General features: G+C 40.9%; 1 pseudogene; it reads left to right on the forward strand.

Moving 5' to 3' along the window:
- The first annotated feature begins 379 nt into the window (after positions 1 to 379).
- The window catches only part of LOC143389639 (tRNA (adenine(58)-N(1))-methyltransferase, mitochondrial-like), a 30,238-nt pseudogene continuing 15,211 nt past the window's right edge, over positions 380 to 15,406 (forward strand).

The following is a 15,406-nucleotide window of genomic DNA, read 5'->3' on the forward strand; positions in this document are numbered from 1 at the left end:
TTTAGATGAAGCAGCCGTGTTCATCTTTAAGGCCTTTGAAAAACACCAAGGAAATAAACCACAAATGAACATCTGGTGAACACACACACACACACACACACACACACACAGTTGACAGAACCTGCGGGGGAGATTGTTCCCATCCCTTAATCACCAGCTCAAGGAGGAAATGCACACACCTACTCCGAATCTTCTTTCTGAGCAGTTCTGTAGGCTCCCCAGGGTCTCATGTCAAGGGAGACTCTTTTGGCTCTTGGGTGGGTCTATGAGGGTGCAGGGAAAGAAAATCAGATGAAAGAGCTATTCGAAAACGAGGAAGAAGAAATCCTCCTTGGAGCTCCGCTGAATTGCCAAAACTAAGGAACAGTGCTCCACATTGATGGGAAAAAGCCCAAGGAGGAAGCCGCAGCAACTGCAGCCTTCTCCGCTCCAGAAATCAGCCCCGGGGAGATCTGAGAGGAGCTGCGTCCTCCGGCTCCCTCTTGTGGACATAGAAGGCACTGCTGCGCCAGAAATTCCAGTTCTGGTTTGGAATATTGCAAACATTCCCTGCTACAAAAACAGGTTAAGGAAAGGACCGAGTTGGGGGTGTAACGCGATGGTAGGGGCCTGGCCCAGCATGCACAAGACCTTGGGATCAATCCCCAGCACCAGAAAATTTAAAAAGAAAAGAAAAATAAAGGTCATTCTACAAAGGAAAAGTGGGCAAAACTAATCCCACTGATTTGGTATTCACTGAGTGCCTTCTTTGTATGGGAGTCCAACCTGCATATCTCTCTCTCTCTCTCTCTCTCTCTCTCTCTCTCTCTCTCTCTCTCTCTCTATGCTAGGGATGGAACCAGGGCCTTGCTAATGCTGGGCAAGCACTCTCCAACTGAGCCACGGCCTGAGCCTGAGGTCAAGTTCTCTAAGGGGACCTAGTTGGATCAGTGGGATGCTGTGGTTAAAGCTGATAATTGACAGGTTAACATTCACTAAATGTATGTGGTATTTGGATCATTAACCGCCTGGGTTTGGTCCCAACTCCTTCGCATGTTCCGATGATGAACAAGTTTTATCACCTGTCTGTGCCCTAGATTCACATCTTTAAATGGATGACAGCTGGGGATGTAGCTCAGTAGACTTGCCTAGTGTTTGAAAGGCCCTGGGTTTAATCCCCAGTACCACAAACTGGAAAGAAAGAAATTAAAGGGATGAGAGTACCTACCTTTAAAACCAAGCAGGGTTGGTTCCTTCTGAGGGCTGTGAAGGTAGGGTTCATTCCAGACCTCTCTTCTTGGCTTGTAGACAGTACTGTTTCCCCTCTGTCTGTCCAGACTTTGTTTTACAAGATTATGTTCTCTTACAAATTTCTTCTTATAAGGACATCAGTCTGTTGGTTCAAGGCTCACCCTAATGACCTCATTTTAATTTGATGTTCTATGTAAAGACCCTATTTCCAAACAGGGTTATAGTCTAAGGTATCTAGGGGTTAGGACATCAGTGCATGAATTTTTTTTTTTCAACAGTGGGTATGGAACCCAGGGCCTCAAGCATGCTAGGCAAGTGCTGTACCATTGAGCTACACCCCAACCCAACGTGAATTTTTTTCAACCTAACGTATGATTTGTGTGCGTGGTAGTAGGGATGGAACCCAGGGGTACTTTACCACTGAGCTACATCCTTAGACTTTTTAAATTTTTATTGTGAGATTGCAAAGTTGCTTAGGGCCTTGCTAAATTGCTGAGACTGGCCTTAAATTTGTGATCCTCCTGTTTCAACTTCCTGAGTTGTTGGGATTATAGGTATGCACCACCCCTCCCAGCTTTTTTTTTTAAAGAGAGAGTGAGAGAGGAGAGAGAGAGAGAGAGAGAGAGAGAGAGAAAGAGAGATAATTTTAATATTTTATTTTTTAGTTATTGGCAGACACAACATCTTTGTTTGTACATGGTGCTGAGAATCGAACCCAGGCCGCACACATGGCAGGTGAGCGCGCTACCACTTGAGCCACATCCCCAGCCCCCCTCCCAGCTATTTAAATTCTTTTTCTTCACAAATTTTGGAATTTTTTTTGTCTCACACTGTCCTGGAACTTATTTTTACATACGTTTTTTATAAAAATTCGTTTAAGGTTCTAATTAATAAAAATAATGGCTTGGGGTATGGCTCAGGAGTGAAGCCCTTGGTTCTAGGTTTAATCTCCAGCACCACAAAAAAAGAAAAAAAAACTTTTTCAAAATAAAATAAAAATCAATGTCAATCAGATTTCAGGATCTGTCTATATTACCAGCACTTTTTCATTTTTCCCAGTGTTTTCTCTATTCCAGACTTCATATAGAGTGATTTTAGGGGGAGTGGAGTTCTGAGGATTGAACCCAGAGGCATTTTACCACTGACCCACATTCTACCACAGCCCCCCTTTTTAATTTAATTTATTTTATTTTTTTAACTTTATTCTATTTATTTATTTTTAGGTGGTGCTGAGGATTGAACCCAGGGTCTTGCACATGCTAGGCAAGCGATCTACCACTGAGCCACAACCCCAGACTAACCACAGCCCTTTTTAAAAATTATTATTATTATTATTTTTGAGACAGGTTCTCACTAAGTTGCTGAGGCTGGCCTCGAACTTGTGATCCTCCTACCTCAGCTGCCTGAGTCACTGGGATCACAGTTATGAAACATAAACATGAGCTGGAAACCATCATGCATAGTGTGTCACTTCTCAGACAGTCCTCTCCCTCCTCCACCTAATATACCAAAGTACCTGCTGCCCACAAACTGCATTGAACCATTCCCTTTCCTGAGCTTTGTTTGTAGCTCTGTGGCAACTGGAAATACTAATTCTCCACTCTTCATTTTCTCCCTTATTAAGATTATACAGCTCCTGGCTGTAATCCCAGTGACTCGGGAAGCTGAGGCAGGAGGATTGTGAGTTCAAAGCCAGCCATCAGCAATGGCAAGGCACTAAACAACTCAGTGAGACCCTGTCTCTAAATAAAATCCAAAATAGGACTGGGGATGTAGCTCAGTGGTCAAGTGCCACTGAGTTTAGTCCCCCCATTAAAAAAAAAAAAAGATTATACATGCATGTGTTTTGTTACATGACTACTGGGCCTCGAGCCAAGCCCTAACGTCGAAGCTTGGGAGCAGGGACACACCAGTCAACCACAGACCCAGGAAAGGTGCAATTCATGTTTAATATTGTCAGCCACTGAGATTTCTGTGGTTTAATCCTTTAGTTCCGAATGCTTGGCATGGTGCTTAGAATAAAGCAGCAGCTTAGTAAAGGCTTTTAGCACTAAATAAATTTGAAGATGCCTTGCTAGAGAAGTTCAAATGTTAAGCCATCATGTTCTTCCACCTTTTGGGTGCACTTCAGGCATCCTCTGCTCCCTGCTTGTCACCTGCCTCTTTGTCTCATCTCAGGCCAGTGCCCTTCTTGATCTCAGACAATCACCTTGGCCTTGTCCATTTTTTTGTTAAATGATTGTATGATTTTTCTTTTCCCTAGACTTTGGAACTTGCTGTTCTCCTTGCCTGGAAGGCCTTTCCCTACCTGTTAGGTTTGGCCAGCTCCTACTCATCCTTCAGGTTTTAGTTTCCTCATAGATGAGTCTCCTTATGGGCTGGGTAGATCAGCGTACTCTTGTAAGCCCAGAGACTGAGGCAGGGGGTTCACAGGTTCAAAGCCAGCCTCAGCAACTTAGTGAGACCCTAAGCAACTCAGTGAAACCCTGTTTCTAAATGAAATTTAAAAAAGGTCAGGGCGGCTGGGGATATGGCTCAGTGGCTAAGTGCCCCTGAGTTCAATCCCCTGTACCAAAAAATAAAAAAAGAGATATGGAAAGTAGAATAGGGGGGCTGGGTCTAGGGCTCAGTGGGAGAGCACCTGCCTAGCATGTGTGAGGCACTGGGTTCAATTCTCAGCACTGCATATAAATAAGTAAATAAAATAAAGCTCCATCAACATATAATTTGTTTTTTAAATAGAATAGTGATAACTGGGGACTGGGGTGGGGTTGAAGGGAATAGGGACTTAATTTTTTTTTTTTTTGTACCGAGGATTGAACCCAGGGATGCTCAATCACTGAGCCACATCCTCAGCCCTGTTTTGTATTTTATTTGGAGACAGGGTCTCACTGAATTGCTAAATGCCTCACTAAGTTGCTGAGGTTGGCTCTGAACCCTAGATCCTCCTGCTTCAGCCTCCCAAGCCACTGGGATTACAGGTGAGCGCCAACATGTCTGGCTTGGGGACTTAATTTTTAATGGGGGGCATTTCAGTTTGGGATGATGAAAAAGTTCTAGAGATGAAGCTGGGGGTGCAGCTCAATAGCAGAGTGCTCTCCTAGTATGTGTGAGGTCCTGGGTTCAATCCCCAATACTGGGGGTGGGTGGGGGGGATGTTCAGAGATGCTGGTGATGGTTATGCAGGAATCTGCATATACTTTTTTTTTTTTAAAGAGAGAGTGAGAGAGAGACACAGAGAGAGAATTTTTAATATGTATTTTTAGTTTTTCAGTGGACACAACATGTTTGTTTGTATGTGGTGCTGAGGATCGAACTGGGGCCGCACGCATGCCAGGCGACCGCGCTACTGCTTGAGCCACATCCCCAGCCCAATCTGCATATACTTAATACCACCCAACTACACCATATGAAATGGTAAATTTTATATATTCCGTATATTGCCTCAATAAAAATTATTTTCTTTTTGGTACTGGGGACTCAACCCAGGGGCACTTAATCACTAAGCCACCTCCCCAGAGGCTGGCTTTCAACTTGTGATCCTCCTGCCTCTGCCTTCCCAGCCACTGCGATGGTGGTGTGTACCACCATGTCCCACACAATAAAAGTTCTTTAAAAATTATCGCAGAGCCTGGCATAGTGGCACACTTCTGAGGACTGAGGAGACTGAGGTAGTAGGATCTCAAGTTCAAGGCCAGTCTCAGCAACTTAGCCAAGCCTTCAACAACTTAGTGAGACCCTGTCTCAAAATGAAAATAAAAAGCTTTGTGGATGATTTACTTAGGTGCTTTGCCTGTAGTCGGGATCACAGCATTTGCCATCATTGTTACATACCGATTATCACAAAAATGAACCAGTAGGCAGCCAAGTCAGATTTTTAATACAAGTCCATCTGGCCCCCGAAGCAAAACTTCAATCCTATGCCATTTCCAATTGAGCTGCAAAAAATTATTTTCATTTTGAATTTATTCATTGATTGATTGAGATCACATCATGTTGTCCAGGTTTGCCTTAACTGCCGGGCTCAAATGATCTTCCTGCCTCAGCCTTAAGAGTAGCTGGGATTACAGGTGGTTTTTTGCTTTATTGTTTTCTGGTTTTGGGAATCAAACACAGCACATTGCTAGGCGCATGCTCTATGGCTGAGCTACAATCCCACCTCCATATATATATTTTTTAAACTAATAGATTTTGATTTTTTTGTAGTTTAAAATTAATTTCTCCACTTATGTAAAGTATGCCAAAGAGCATAAATGTATTCCACTGTCCTGTATAACTAATTAGAACAAATAAAAATTTTCAAAAAATTAACAACTATATCTATAATATAAACGGTAATAAAATTCCAAATATACACTGTATACAGAATCCCTTTCAAAGGGATGCTTGAGAGTCATGAGAACATAATATTAAGTAGAAACAGATTTTTTAAAATTTACAATCTTTTTCTGGCAAGGTGAGAGAGCCATCCCCTCACTACCTTCGCAATGCATCTGCTCACCTGCCCCCCACCCCAGCCATGTTTGACGGTTGAAGTTCTTCAGATTTCCAGTGGAAAAAGCTGGGTCCATCTCCCTCCAGGCTCTTCTTTATCTCAGACTATTCTCATTTTCAAAGTCATCAAACACTAATTTCTCTGTGCTTTTCCTGCCTGGTGTTGGATACAAAGCAGCACTGCAGGAATCACGGTCTCTAGTCCTGAGCCATTACTAAGTCTGCTGGGGACCTTGGATAAATCTTAGCCTCTCTGGACTTGCTTTCCCCATCTGTAACTCCAGGGTACAGGTCTCAATTCTGGAAGAGAATTAAGGACACTTCCAGCCACTTTTGGGGAGGGGATTAGACATAGACTCTGATTGTATGTGTGTCTGGGGGGGGCCCTCAAACCCAGGGTCTTATGCATACCAAGCATGAGCTCTGCCACTGAGCTATATCCCTAACCCAATAGACTTTAAAAAATTATCTGAACCAGGGATTGAACCCAGGGGTGCTTAACCACTGAGCCACAAACCCCACCCCCCTTTTTTTTATTTTGGGATGGGGTCTAAGTTGCTTAGGGCCTCACTAAATTACTGAGGCTGGCTTTGAGATCCCCCTGCCTCAGCCTCCCAAGCCACTGGGAAAAAAGGCATCTGCCACCATGTCCAGCGAGACATTAATTTCTGAGTGGTTTTAGATTTACAGAAAAATTCAGTAGGAGGTACAGAGTTCTTATATACTTTTCACAATTCCCCATTTTCTCTATAATTAGTATCTCAGTGTGGCATCTTTATTTTAATTGATGAGCAAATACTGACTTATTACTAAAGTCTATACTTGACATCAGAGCTATTTGTTATGTATAGTCTATGTTTTTTGACAAATCTATGACATACATCTACCATTATGGTATCATACAATATAATTTACCCACTGTTTATCACTAAATATTTATCCCTGCTGTTCATTTCTATCCCTTATCCCCAATCTCCAGCAACTACTGTTCTTATCATCCTAGTTTCACTTGTTTTTTTTACGATCTCATAGAATTAGTTCTAAATTTTTATTTTTATTATGATGATGATGATGATTCTTGTTGTGGTACTGGGGATTAACTCAGGGCTTTGCACATGCTAGGCAAGCACTATACCACTGAGCTACATCCCCGCCTGGATGTCATATATTTTGACTCATAAAATATGGATCTTTCTCAGTTTGGTTTCTTTCCCTCAGCAATATGTATCTAAGGTTCCTCAGAATATGACTTGATAGCTCACTTTTTTAAATCACTAAATATTTCATTATATGGATGTACCAGTTTGTTTATGCATTCACCTGTTGAAGGACATCTTGGTTGCTTGCAAGTTTTGGCAGTTATGAGTAAGGTTTCTAAAAATATTTGTGTGTAGGTTTTTGTGTGAATGTTTCAAAACTCATTTGTGTAAATTGTATTCCGTTTTAACTTTTGGCTTATGTATGTGTATTCCCATGTATTTCTAAAACTGTACATAAGCCAGGCAAGGTTGTCCATGCCTGTAATCCCAGCAACTCCAGAGGCAAAGACAAGGGGATAACAAGTTCAAGGCCAGTCTCTGCAATTTAGCAAGACCAGCTCAAAAAAAAAAAAAAAAAAAAAAAGAAAAGAAAAGAAAAAGAAAAAGAAAGAAAAAAAAATTAAAGTACTGGAGGATATAGCTCAGTGGTAAAGCACTGCTGAGTTCCATCCCTAGTACTACAAATAAATAAAATGTAAGCCAAGTACAAAAGTCTATGATTATAGTTTTAGTTACTCAGGAGGCTGAAGTAGGAGGACCAATTTGAGCCCAGGAATATGAGATCAGGCTGGGCAAAACAGTAAGACTGAGTGCAGTGGTGCACACCTATAATCCCAGTGACCAGGGAGCCTGAGGCAGGAGGATCACATCTTCAAGGCCAGCCTCAACAAATTAGCAAGGCCCTAAGCAATTAGCAAGATCCTGTCTCAAAAAGGACTGGGGATGTAGCTCAGTGGTAAAGCACCTGTGGGGTCAATCCCCAGTACCCCAAATCAAAATAAAACTCATGTTTTAGTTTAATACCCATTGTGAGGAATTAAGAGAGTGAAATGGCCTGGCACACTGGCTCACGCCTTTAATCCCAGCAGCTCAGGAGGCTGATCCTGAAGATCTCAAGTTCAAAGCCAGCCTTAGCAAAAGTGAGGTGCTAAGCAACTACTCTTAACTCAGTGAGGCCCTGTCTCAAAATAAAATACATAATAGGCTAGGGATGTGGTTTGGTGGTTGAGTGTCCCTGAGTTCAATCCCCGGTATTCCCCCGCCCCCCAAAAAAAGAGGGTGAAATGGAAACAGCTGAGTTTAGTGGCACTCACCTTTAATCTATAACTTGGGAGGCTTAGGCAAGAGGATTCTAACTTGGTAGCCAGCTTGGGCAATTATGGTGTTTAGGGGAAGTAATTAGAATAAAGTCTCACAATGTTATATTACCAAGCTATTAAAAAGAAATGAGGCTCGGCTGAGGCTCAGTGGTAGCGCACTTGCCTAGTATGTATGAGGCACTGGGTTCGAATTTCAGCAGCATGTATAAATAAATTTAAAAAAATTTCTATCAACAACTAATATATATATATATATATATATATATATATATATATATATATATATATGATGAAATTATGGCATTTGCCAATAAATGGATGGAACTGGAGAATATCATGCTCTGTGAAATAAGCCAATCCAAGAAACCAAAGGCCAAATGTTCTCTCTGATATTGTGATAACACACAATAAGGGGGTGGGGGGGTGGGGAGAGGGAAGAATAGAAGTTCACTGGATTAGACAAAGGGGGAATGCAGGGAAGGGAGGAAGGATAGGAAAAGGAAAGACAGTAGAATAATCAGACATAACTTTCCTATATTCATATATGAATACACAACTAGTGTAACTTCACATCATGTACAACCACAAGAATGGGAAGTTCTACTCCATGTATATATGTCAAAATATTATATTGTCATGTGTAACTAAAAAGAACAAATAAAAAATTTAAAAAATCCAAATTAAATACTGGTGGTATTGTAGGAAGAGGGAAGGCTGGGCCATAGTTCAATGGCAGAGGGCTTGCCTAGCCTGTGTGGGGCCTTTGCTGGATCTTCAACAGCACATAACACAGAGGGGTTGGAAGAGACCAGAACACATACCTGTGTGCATCCCCCAACCATGTGATACCCTGTACCACCTCTACACTAGGATGGCAAGGCCATCACCAAAACCAGTGGTTCCTTGGTTGGACCTCTCAGAACTCAAAGTAAAAACAAAACAAAACAAAAAACCCACTGCTTTTTCTGTAACTTCCTGTTTGTGGATCACTGGTTTAATGTAGAGGAATGGTAAGATTCCTTGTGACCATTTTTACAAACAACCCATCACATTTAAGAAAAAATTAAAGCACTATGCATATAGGAAAGGCAGCAGAATACAACAGACACTAGTATGGCAATATGTAATTCAATAGATGTGTAACTGATGTGATTCTGCAATCTGTATACGGGGTAAAAATGGGAGTTCATATCCCACTTGAATCAAAGTGTGAAATATAATATATCAAGAACTATGTAATGTTTTGAACAATCAACAATAAAAATTTAAAAAAACACACAAAAAAAAACTATGCACTTGGGCTGGGGTAGTAGCTGCATGTTGGAGCAGTTGTCAAGCACGCATGAGGCCCTGAATTGGATCCCCAGCATCACAAAGTATGTCCATACAACATGTATGTGAATGTTGTGACTTTATTGGGCGGGACCCAGTTTTGATCCTCAGCACCACATAAAAATAAAAGGCATTGTATTGTGTTCATCTACACCTAAAAAAGAAATATTAAAAAAAAAAAAGCCAGACTCAAAAAGCTACCTAAGTAATGACATTTTAGAAAAAGGCAAAAACTATATTAACTGAAATTTGATCACTGGTTGCCAGGACTAACAGTTGACTATGTGATTAACTTGAAGGAAGATTATGAGATGATGGAAATTCTTTTCACAGTCCTTTCATAGAATTGTGGTCAAAAAGGATTAATTTTGCCATTATGTAATATATATCAATAAAACTGATTTAGGAAGCTGAGGTTGTGGCTCAGTGGTAGAGCACTTGCCTAGCATGTAAGGCACTGGGTTCAATCCTCAGCACCACATATAAATAAATGCTCATCAATATCTTAAAAAAAAAAACTTAGAAAACCAAACTGATTTAGAGGGTCACTCTCATAAATTATCAGGTAGATTTTTAATATAGCCTTACCCAGTGATACCTAGCTATATACAACTGTACCTTAGTTCACATTTTTCCTTTTTTAAATTTAAAAATTCTCCTATAGTAAAACTGACTTTTTGGAAGGTATGTTCAATTTTACAAATTTTGCTACATTTATATTTATTTAACTATTACCACCACTGGAATTAAGAAGAGTGTCTTCACTCCTGCAAAACTCTCATAGTATTCTTTTAAAGTCATACCCTGCCTACCCTGACAAACATTGATGTGTTTCCCATCATTATTTTTATTTTTTTCCATGCCAATCCTGATTCCCTGGGTCTGGCTATTGCACTCACGGGAGAGCTGCGAAGGGCCCTTAAGGTTCCCCCTCTGTGTGGAGAGTGATGGCTAGGGGATTACACACCTGTCGCCACTGTTCCCAATGAAGTTATCTCCTCAGCCGAGTGACGTCAGTTCTCTGCCATGGTGGTATCCCATGCAAATGGTGACCTTTGCCGGGTGACCAATGCAACGGGTGGGTCCTGACTGTCTCTCCCAAGCCCCATTTCAATCCTGTGGCCACAGCCTATGAAGGCTGGGTTGGCTTCTACCTCTGTAAGTTCAGAGGGGCCGATCAGTCATTTCAGCGGGATCATTGGTGCTGAGTCACGGGAAGCAGGCGAACCGGAACTTGAATGCAGCAGATCCGGGCTTGGTGTGTGTTCTGAGAGGCCCAGACTGTTCACCCCAGATCCATGTCAGCTCAGCATTGCCTAGTGATCCTGAGCAAACATCATTTAGACAGTTTACGACTCCCTATGCCCGCGCAGCTGCAGAGGTCAGAGACTTGATCTCTCCGCGCCCGCCGCCATGTTGGATCTCTGGACATTTAAAATTAATATGGAATTCAAATGGTAGTGTCCATAAAGGTTTACTAGATTAGGATCACCCTTATTCATCTATGGATTATGTAGGTTGTTTTCCTCTTCTATAATAATAAAAGTGAGTACTTATAGCAAAAACAGTGAGTCAAAACCATAACACCTTGACCTTTATAAAAAGAGAGCTCTAAATTAGGGTATTAGGAACAATGTAGGCAACCTAATGACATTGTTTACATCTTTTAAAACATAGTTGAGAAAAAACTGAGAATTAGAAAAAGTGGCTTCCTGAGACTTGAGAGAAAGTCATTGTGCAGGTTCTCTTCAGGGTGAATAGCAGAGGTGTACATGAAATCATTAACAACTGGTTCCTGCAGAAGTTAGACCCAGTGTAGCCCAGAATGCAAGCAATGACCTTGTATCTTGAAGGTGTAAGAAAAAATTTATATCAACATTTAGAGACCAAAAAATAAGAGTTCAATTACTTGTGTATTGTTTTAACTTGAAAGAAGGTAGGAGATTTTTTGTTAAAGGAAGAACCAAGTGTATAATTTATCATTATCAAGGAACCTACTCCTTATAGGAACTAGATAAATTTTTGAGGGTGGAAAAGAAGGGAGAAAAATATACTTAAGAAATATTTGTTTTATTGTATTTTATCTTCTTGTTTGTGGAAGTTCATGAATTCAGGTGCAATTCCCGTAAGCAGACAATTTTATTATATTTGTAAAGCCACTAGCATACATTTCTAGAGACACACATTTATTGTTTTACGTTTTAAAAGCCTATTCTCATAATGAAAATCAACCACCACTGATTCCATAGGGACATCAATCATTTTGATCCCATTGATCAGAGGTTAGTGAAGTACTAAAAAACCCAACAGGCTTTACCCAACAACTGTAAATAAACCATTTTCATAAGCCCTCATTAGTGGTAGAAACATCACGTTGTCAAACATAATTTTAAGGGTATTCTAGCTATTCGTGTTAATGACACCTATAATAGAATCATTATGTTCTTTCTTGTATTTAAAGTGCATATCGTATATTTTTATTTTATTGCAAAAACCCTCATCAGCAATCTTTTAGATTCTCCTTTAAACATAGAAATATTTTGTTTTTATTTAAATTTATAACTGACAGCCAGTCCCTGGCATGTTTAGCTATAGACTTTCATCACCATAATAAAAACCAACAACAAAAATAACAACATACCAAACAAAACTTCTGCAATAAAAAGACTCATGAGCAACTGAACTAATTGTAGAACTGTATTTTTTTTAATGGTGACTTGGTTTCACATATATTCACCTGCTCTTAAGTAAAGGCTCTAAGTTACGAGGGATGACCTTCCTCTATGCAGAGGCCCTGTGGACACCTAGTCTCCAGGAGGCATGGAAGCTCTAGGGACTAGTTCTCATTAAACACTAGATACAAGTGGAACATTTTATAATCATCAGAGTTTGTTTACATCTCAATAATATTGCTTTGTGTTTAACTCTGCCCCCCAGCCCCACCCCCATACACTCTGTCAAAACAGATATTTTGGTTCTTTAGCTCGATCTTTGATTGAGATGGACATGTTTGACAAAAACTGAAAAGCCTCAAGCCTGCCCTAATAGGATGTCTGACCTTCCCTTAGTTTTTTGGTGGAAGGGCTGGATTGCTTTTAATAGTTTAAGAACAGGGTGGAGTGACATAGAATGCTGGTATCCAGAGAAGGCCTATCAGTCTCTAATGCTGGGAAAACAGAATTTTCTGCCTTTTAGGGTAGGAAGGTTGGAATCAACAAGATAAATAACAGCTTTCTGTCTGGGCCCTAACATCTTGGAATTAGGGTGGACCTAAGCCATGAGCTGTGGTGAGGTAGGCAGAGCACAGCTTTGGAGGAAGTGCCTCGGGCTTCCAAATGCACTGTGCCTGTTACTAGCTGTCCAGATGCCATCTGGCTGCTTTTCCAGGGCAGGCATATCCTGATTTTCTGCTAGTTATGTCAATGGAAGGCAGTTGGAAACTGTGGCAGATGGTGGCCCATCCGTGGAGCCCTGGGACACTCAGGGGTAAGTGATAAAAAGAAGCTGCCTGTCCCTAGATAGGATGGGAGCAAATCTGCTTGTTTCTAGGCAGATAGGGTGAGAGAAAAAATGGCCATTTTGAGAAAAATGGAAAAGATTGATACAGTATGTTTGTGTCTTGTTTTGTCTCAGTGTATTGTGTTGTCTTTGTGATGAAAATAAGAAAGGGGTGAGAAGTAAATTACTAAGGGAAGAAGGCACCCCAGTGGAACCAAGAATAGTTAGGGCATGTGTTGATGGAAGCCCAGGAACTCTAGTCAGAAAGAAAAAGAAAGTTCAGAGGAGGAAGAATTATCAGGAAAAAAGTTGGAGCAAAAGGCTATTACTGAATACTTTTCATTACAGGAGGGTGCGTGAATCAGCTGCTGCCACTTGTGCGAGCCAGTCATGGCGCAGCAAAGACTTTCCAAGCAGTGGCAGTGGGCTCTTCCTCGCCCCCTGCCTGGGGAGCAGGATGACACTGCGAGAGCCCAAATCCAAAGCTGACCCAGAGGCACAGTCTCGCAGGCTCTTGCTCCCTGTGCCCAGTGGCAGTTTGAGTCCGGAACACTCCCCGGACTCACCTCAGGCCCATCTGGGGCTGCCTGGGATGCTGTAGGTGGAAGATGGCTGTGTCCCTAAAGTTTGATCATTTCCAAGGCCAGTAACTACAATGGTTCTCCCACACCTGGAAGCTAATGAGTAGTGAGCACTATTAAGGCTTATTTCAAATGTAAAAAACCTTGAGATAATGAACTAAATTATTCAGAAGGTTGTTTACTTAGTGGAATGCTGCAAGATTTTCTTTAGCATCACTGCTGGAGTTTCTGCCTTCATCCCAGTGCCGGTGAGGACGAGGGTGGAAGAATTTCCAGTGTTGCTGAGAACCGGACGAAACTTCGGATCAAGCTAGCTGCCTGCAGAACTTACCTGGACTGTGATTTACCTGGACTGTGAGTTAATCTATTGAGACACTGCTTTACCTGACTGAGACAACAAAATGTAATCTACAACAAATTGTAACTCGGTATCTTTGCTAACGGTGTCATTAGTGATATAATTTTTCCAAGGTCTTCTTGCATGGAGCCATCAATTGGCTTGGTATTGTGGCATTTTGTATCCTCCCCTTCTGCTTGTAGCAGATTGTTTGTGGTGTTTGTGTAAAAACACCTGTTGTCGTTATTTAAATTAAACAAAAGGGGGAAATGTTAGGGTCTATAAACAAGTCAAGATGGTGCCTGGCATTTTGCCAGAGGGAGTGGTTTGTGAAGTAACGCCAGTGAGCCATTAAGTGTGGAGATTACTTATTGGTTGACTGCTGTATCTAGTTTATGTTAATAAAGATAAACTGTGTGGAATGTATATATACTCCTCCTGCCCTACAATAAATGGCTCCCACTCCTGCTGTATCAATCTACACAAGTTGCTCGTCACCCCTCCCCCTCCCCAGTTATTTTGCTGCAGCCAGACTGCAGCATGTCCCAAGGCCATTGCTAACCCTGCTTTGTGATTCTAGTTCTTTCCATAGTAAAGTCTTGGAATGGTTCCACCTTTCATTCAAGATTCTTCTCTTGAGCCCCCCAATTTTCTCATCTCTCTTCCCTCCAGCCTCCTGATGGGTGGTGGTTTCTTGCTATTGGCAACTCCTTTATCCCAAAGCCTCAGCAACTCCATTGCCTGAGTGATGAAAATTCTGTACAGTAAATTCATTCTGTGAAAGTGCTTGAAGTGGTTTCTGTATTCCTCCCCAGACCCTGAACACAAACTTTATTATTTTAAAAGTAAGGTGCTTATTTTTTAATCTCATTTCCAGAACATTTTGTGTAGATAGGAACATGCAAAGACATGTGAAACATATACATTGAATTTGCTTAAGATATATTCAGGGTTTAAAAAAAATAATAATTTCTAGCTTTCACATAACCTTTCTCCTCTTTTTCCTTAAAATGAAATCTGAGGAAAATAATTTTTGTAGAAGATTCTTTTTTTCAGTTGGTTTATGTGCAAGCAGGTGTGCTTTTTTTTGGTTGATTTTATTTGTTCTTTTTAGATATATGTGATAGTCGAGTGTGTTTTGACAAATTATACATACATGGAGTATTTCTTATTCTAATTATGATCCCATTCTTTTAGTTGTAAATGATATGGAGTTTCACTGGTCTTGTATTCACATATGAACAAATGCAAGTTATGTTTTTGTTTTGCAATAGTGTTTTTATATAGATACAATCAGAGGGCAAACATAAGAGCATTTACAGACATCTGACAGTGCAGAAATTCACAGGTAGAGCAATGAACATAAGGCCCCTTTACATATGTTTATCATACTTAATAGGAAAAATGGCCATTTGGTCAACAAATTCTAGAGTTGATCCTCCAGGCAAAGGAGACAGATCCAAAATCTGTCATTTTTTAGGCAAACGCTTATTTTAAATGTCAAAAAGGAATCTGTCTTATGGAAGTAAAATCAGCACACCTCTGGCAAACAAGTTTTATACCACAGGCAGGTGT

Source organism: Callospermophilus lateralis, unplaced genomic scaffold (genome assembly GCF_048772815.1).
Source record: "Callospermophilus lateralis isolate mCalLat2 unplaced genomic scaffold, mCalLat2.hap1 Scaffold_63, whole genome shotgun sequence".
Classification (NCBI taxonomy): Eukaryota; Metazoa; Chordata; class Mammalia; order Rodentia; family Sciuridae; genus Callospermophilus; species Callospermophilus lateralis.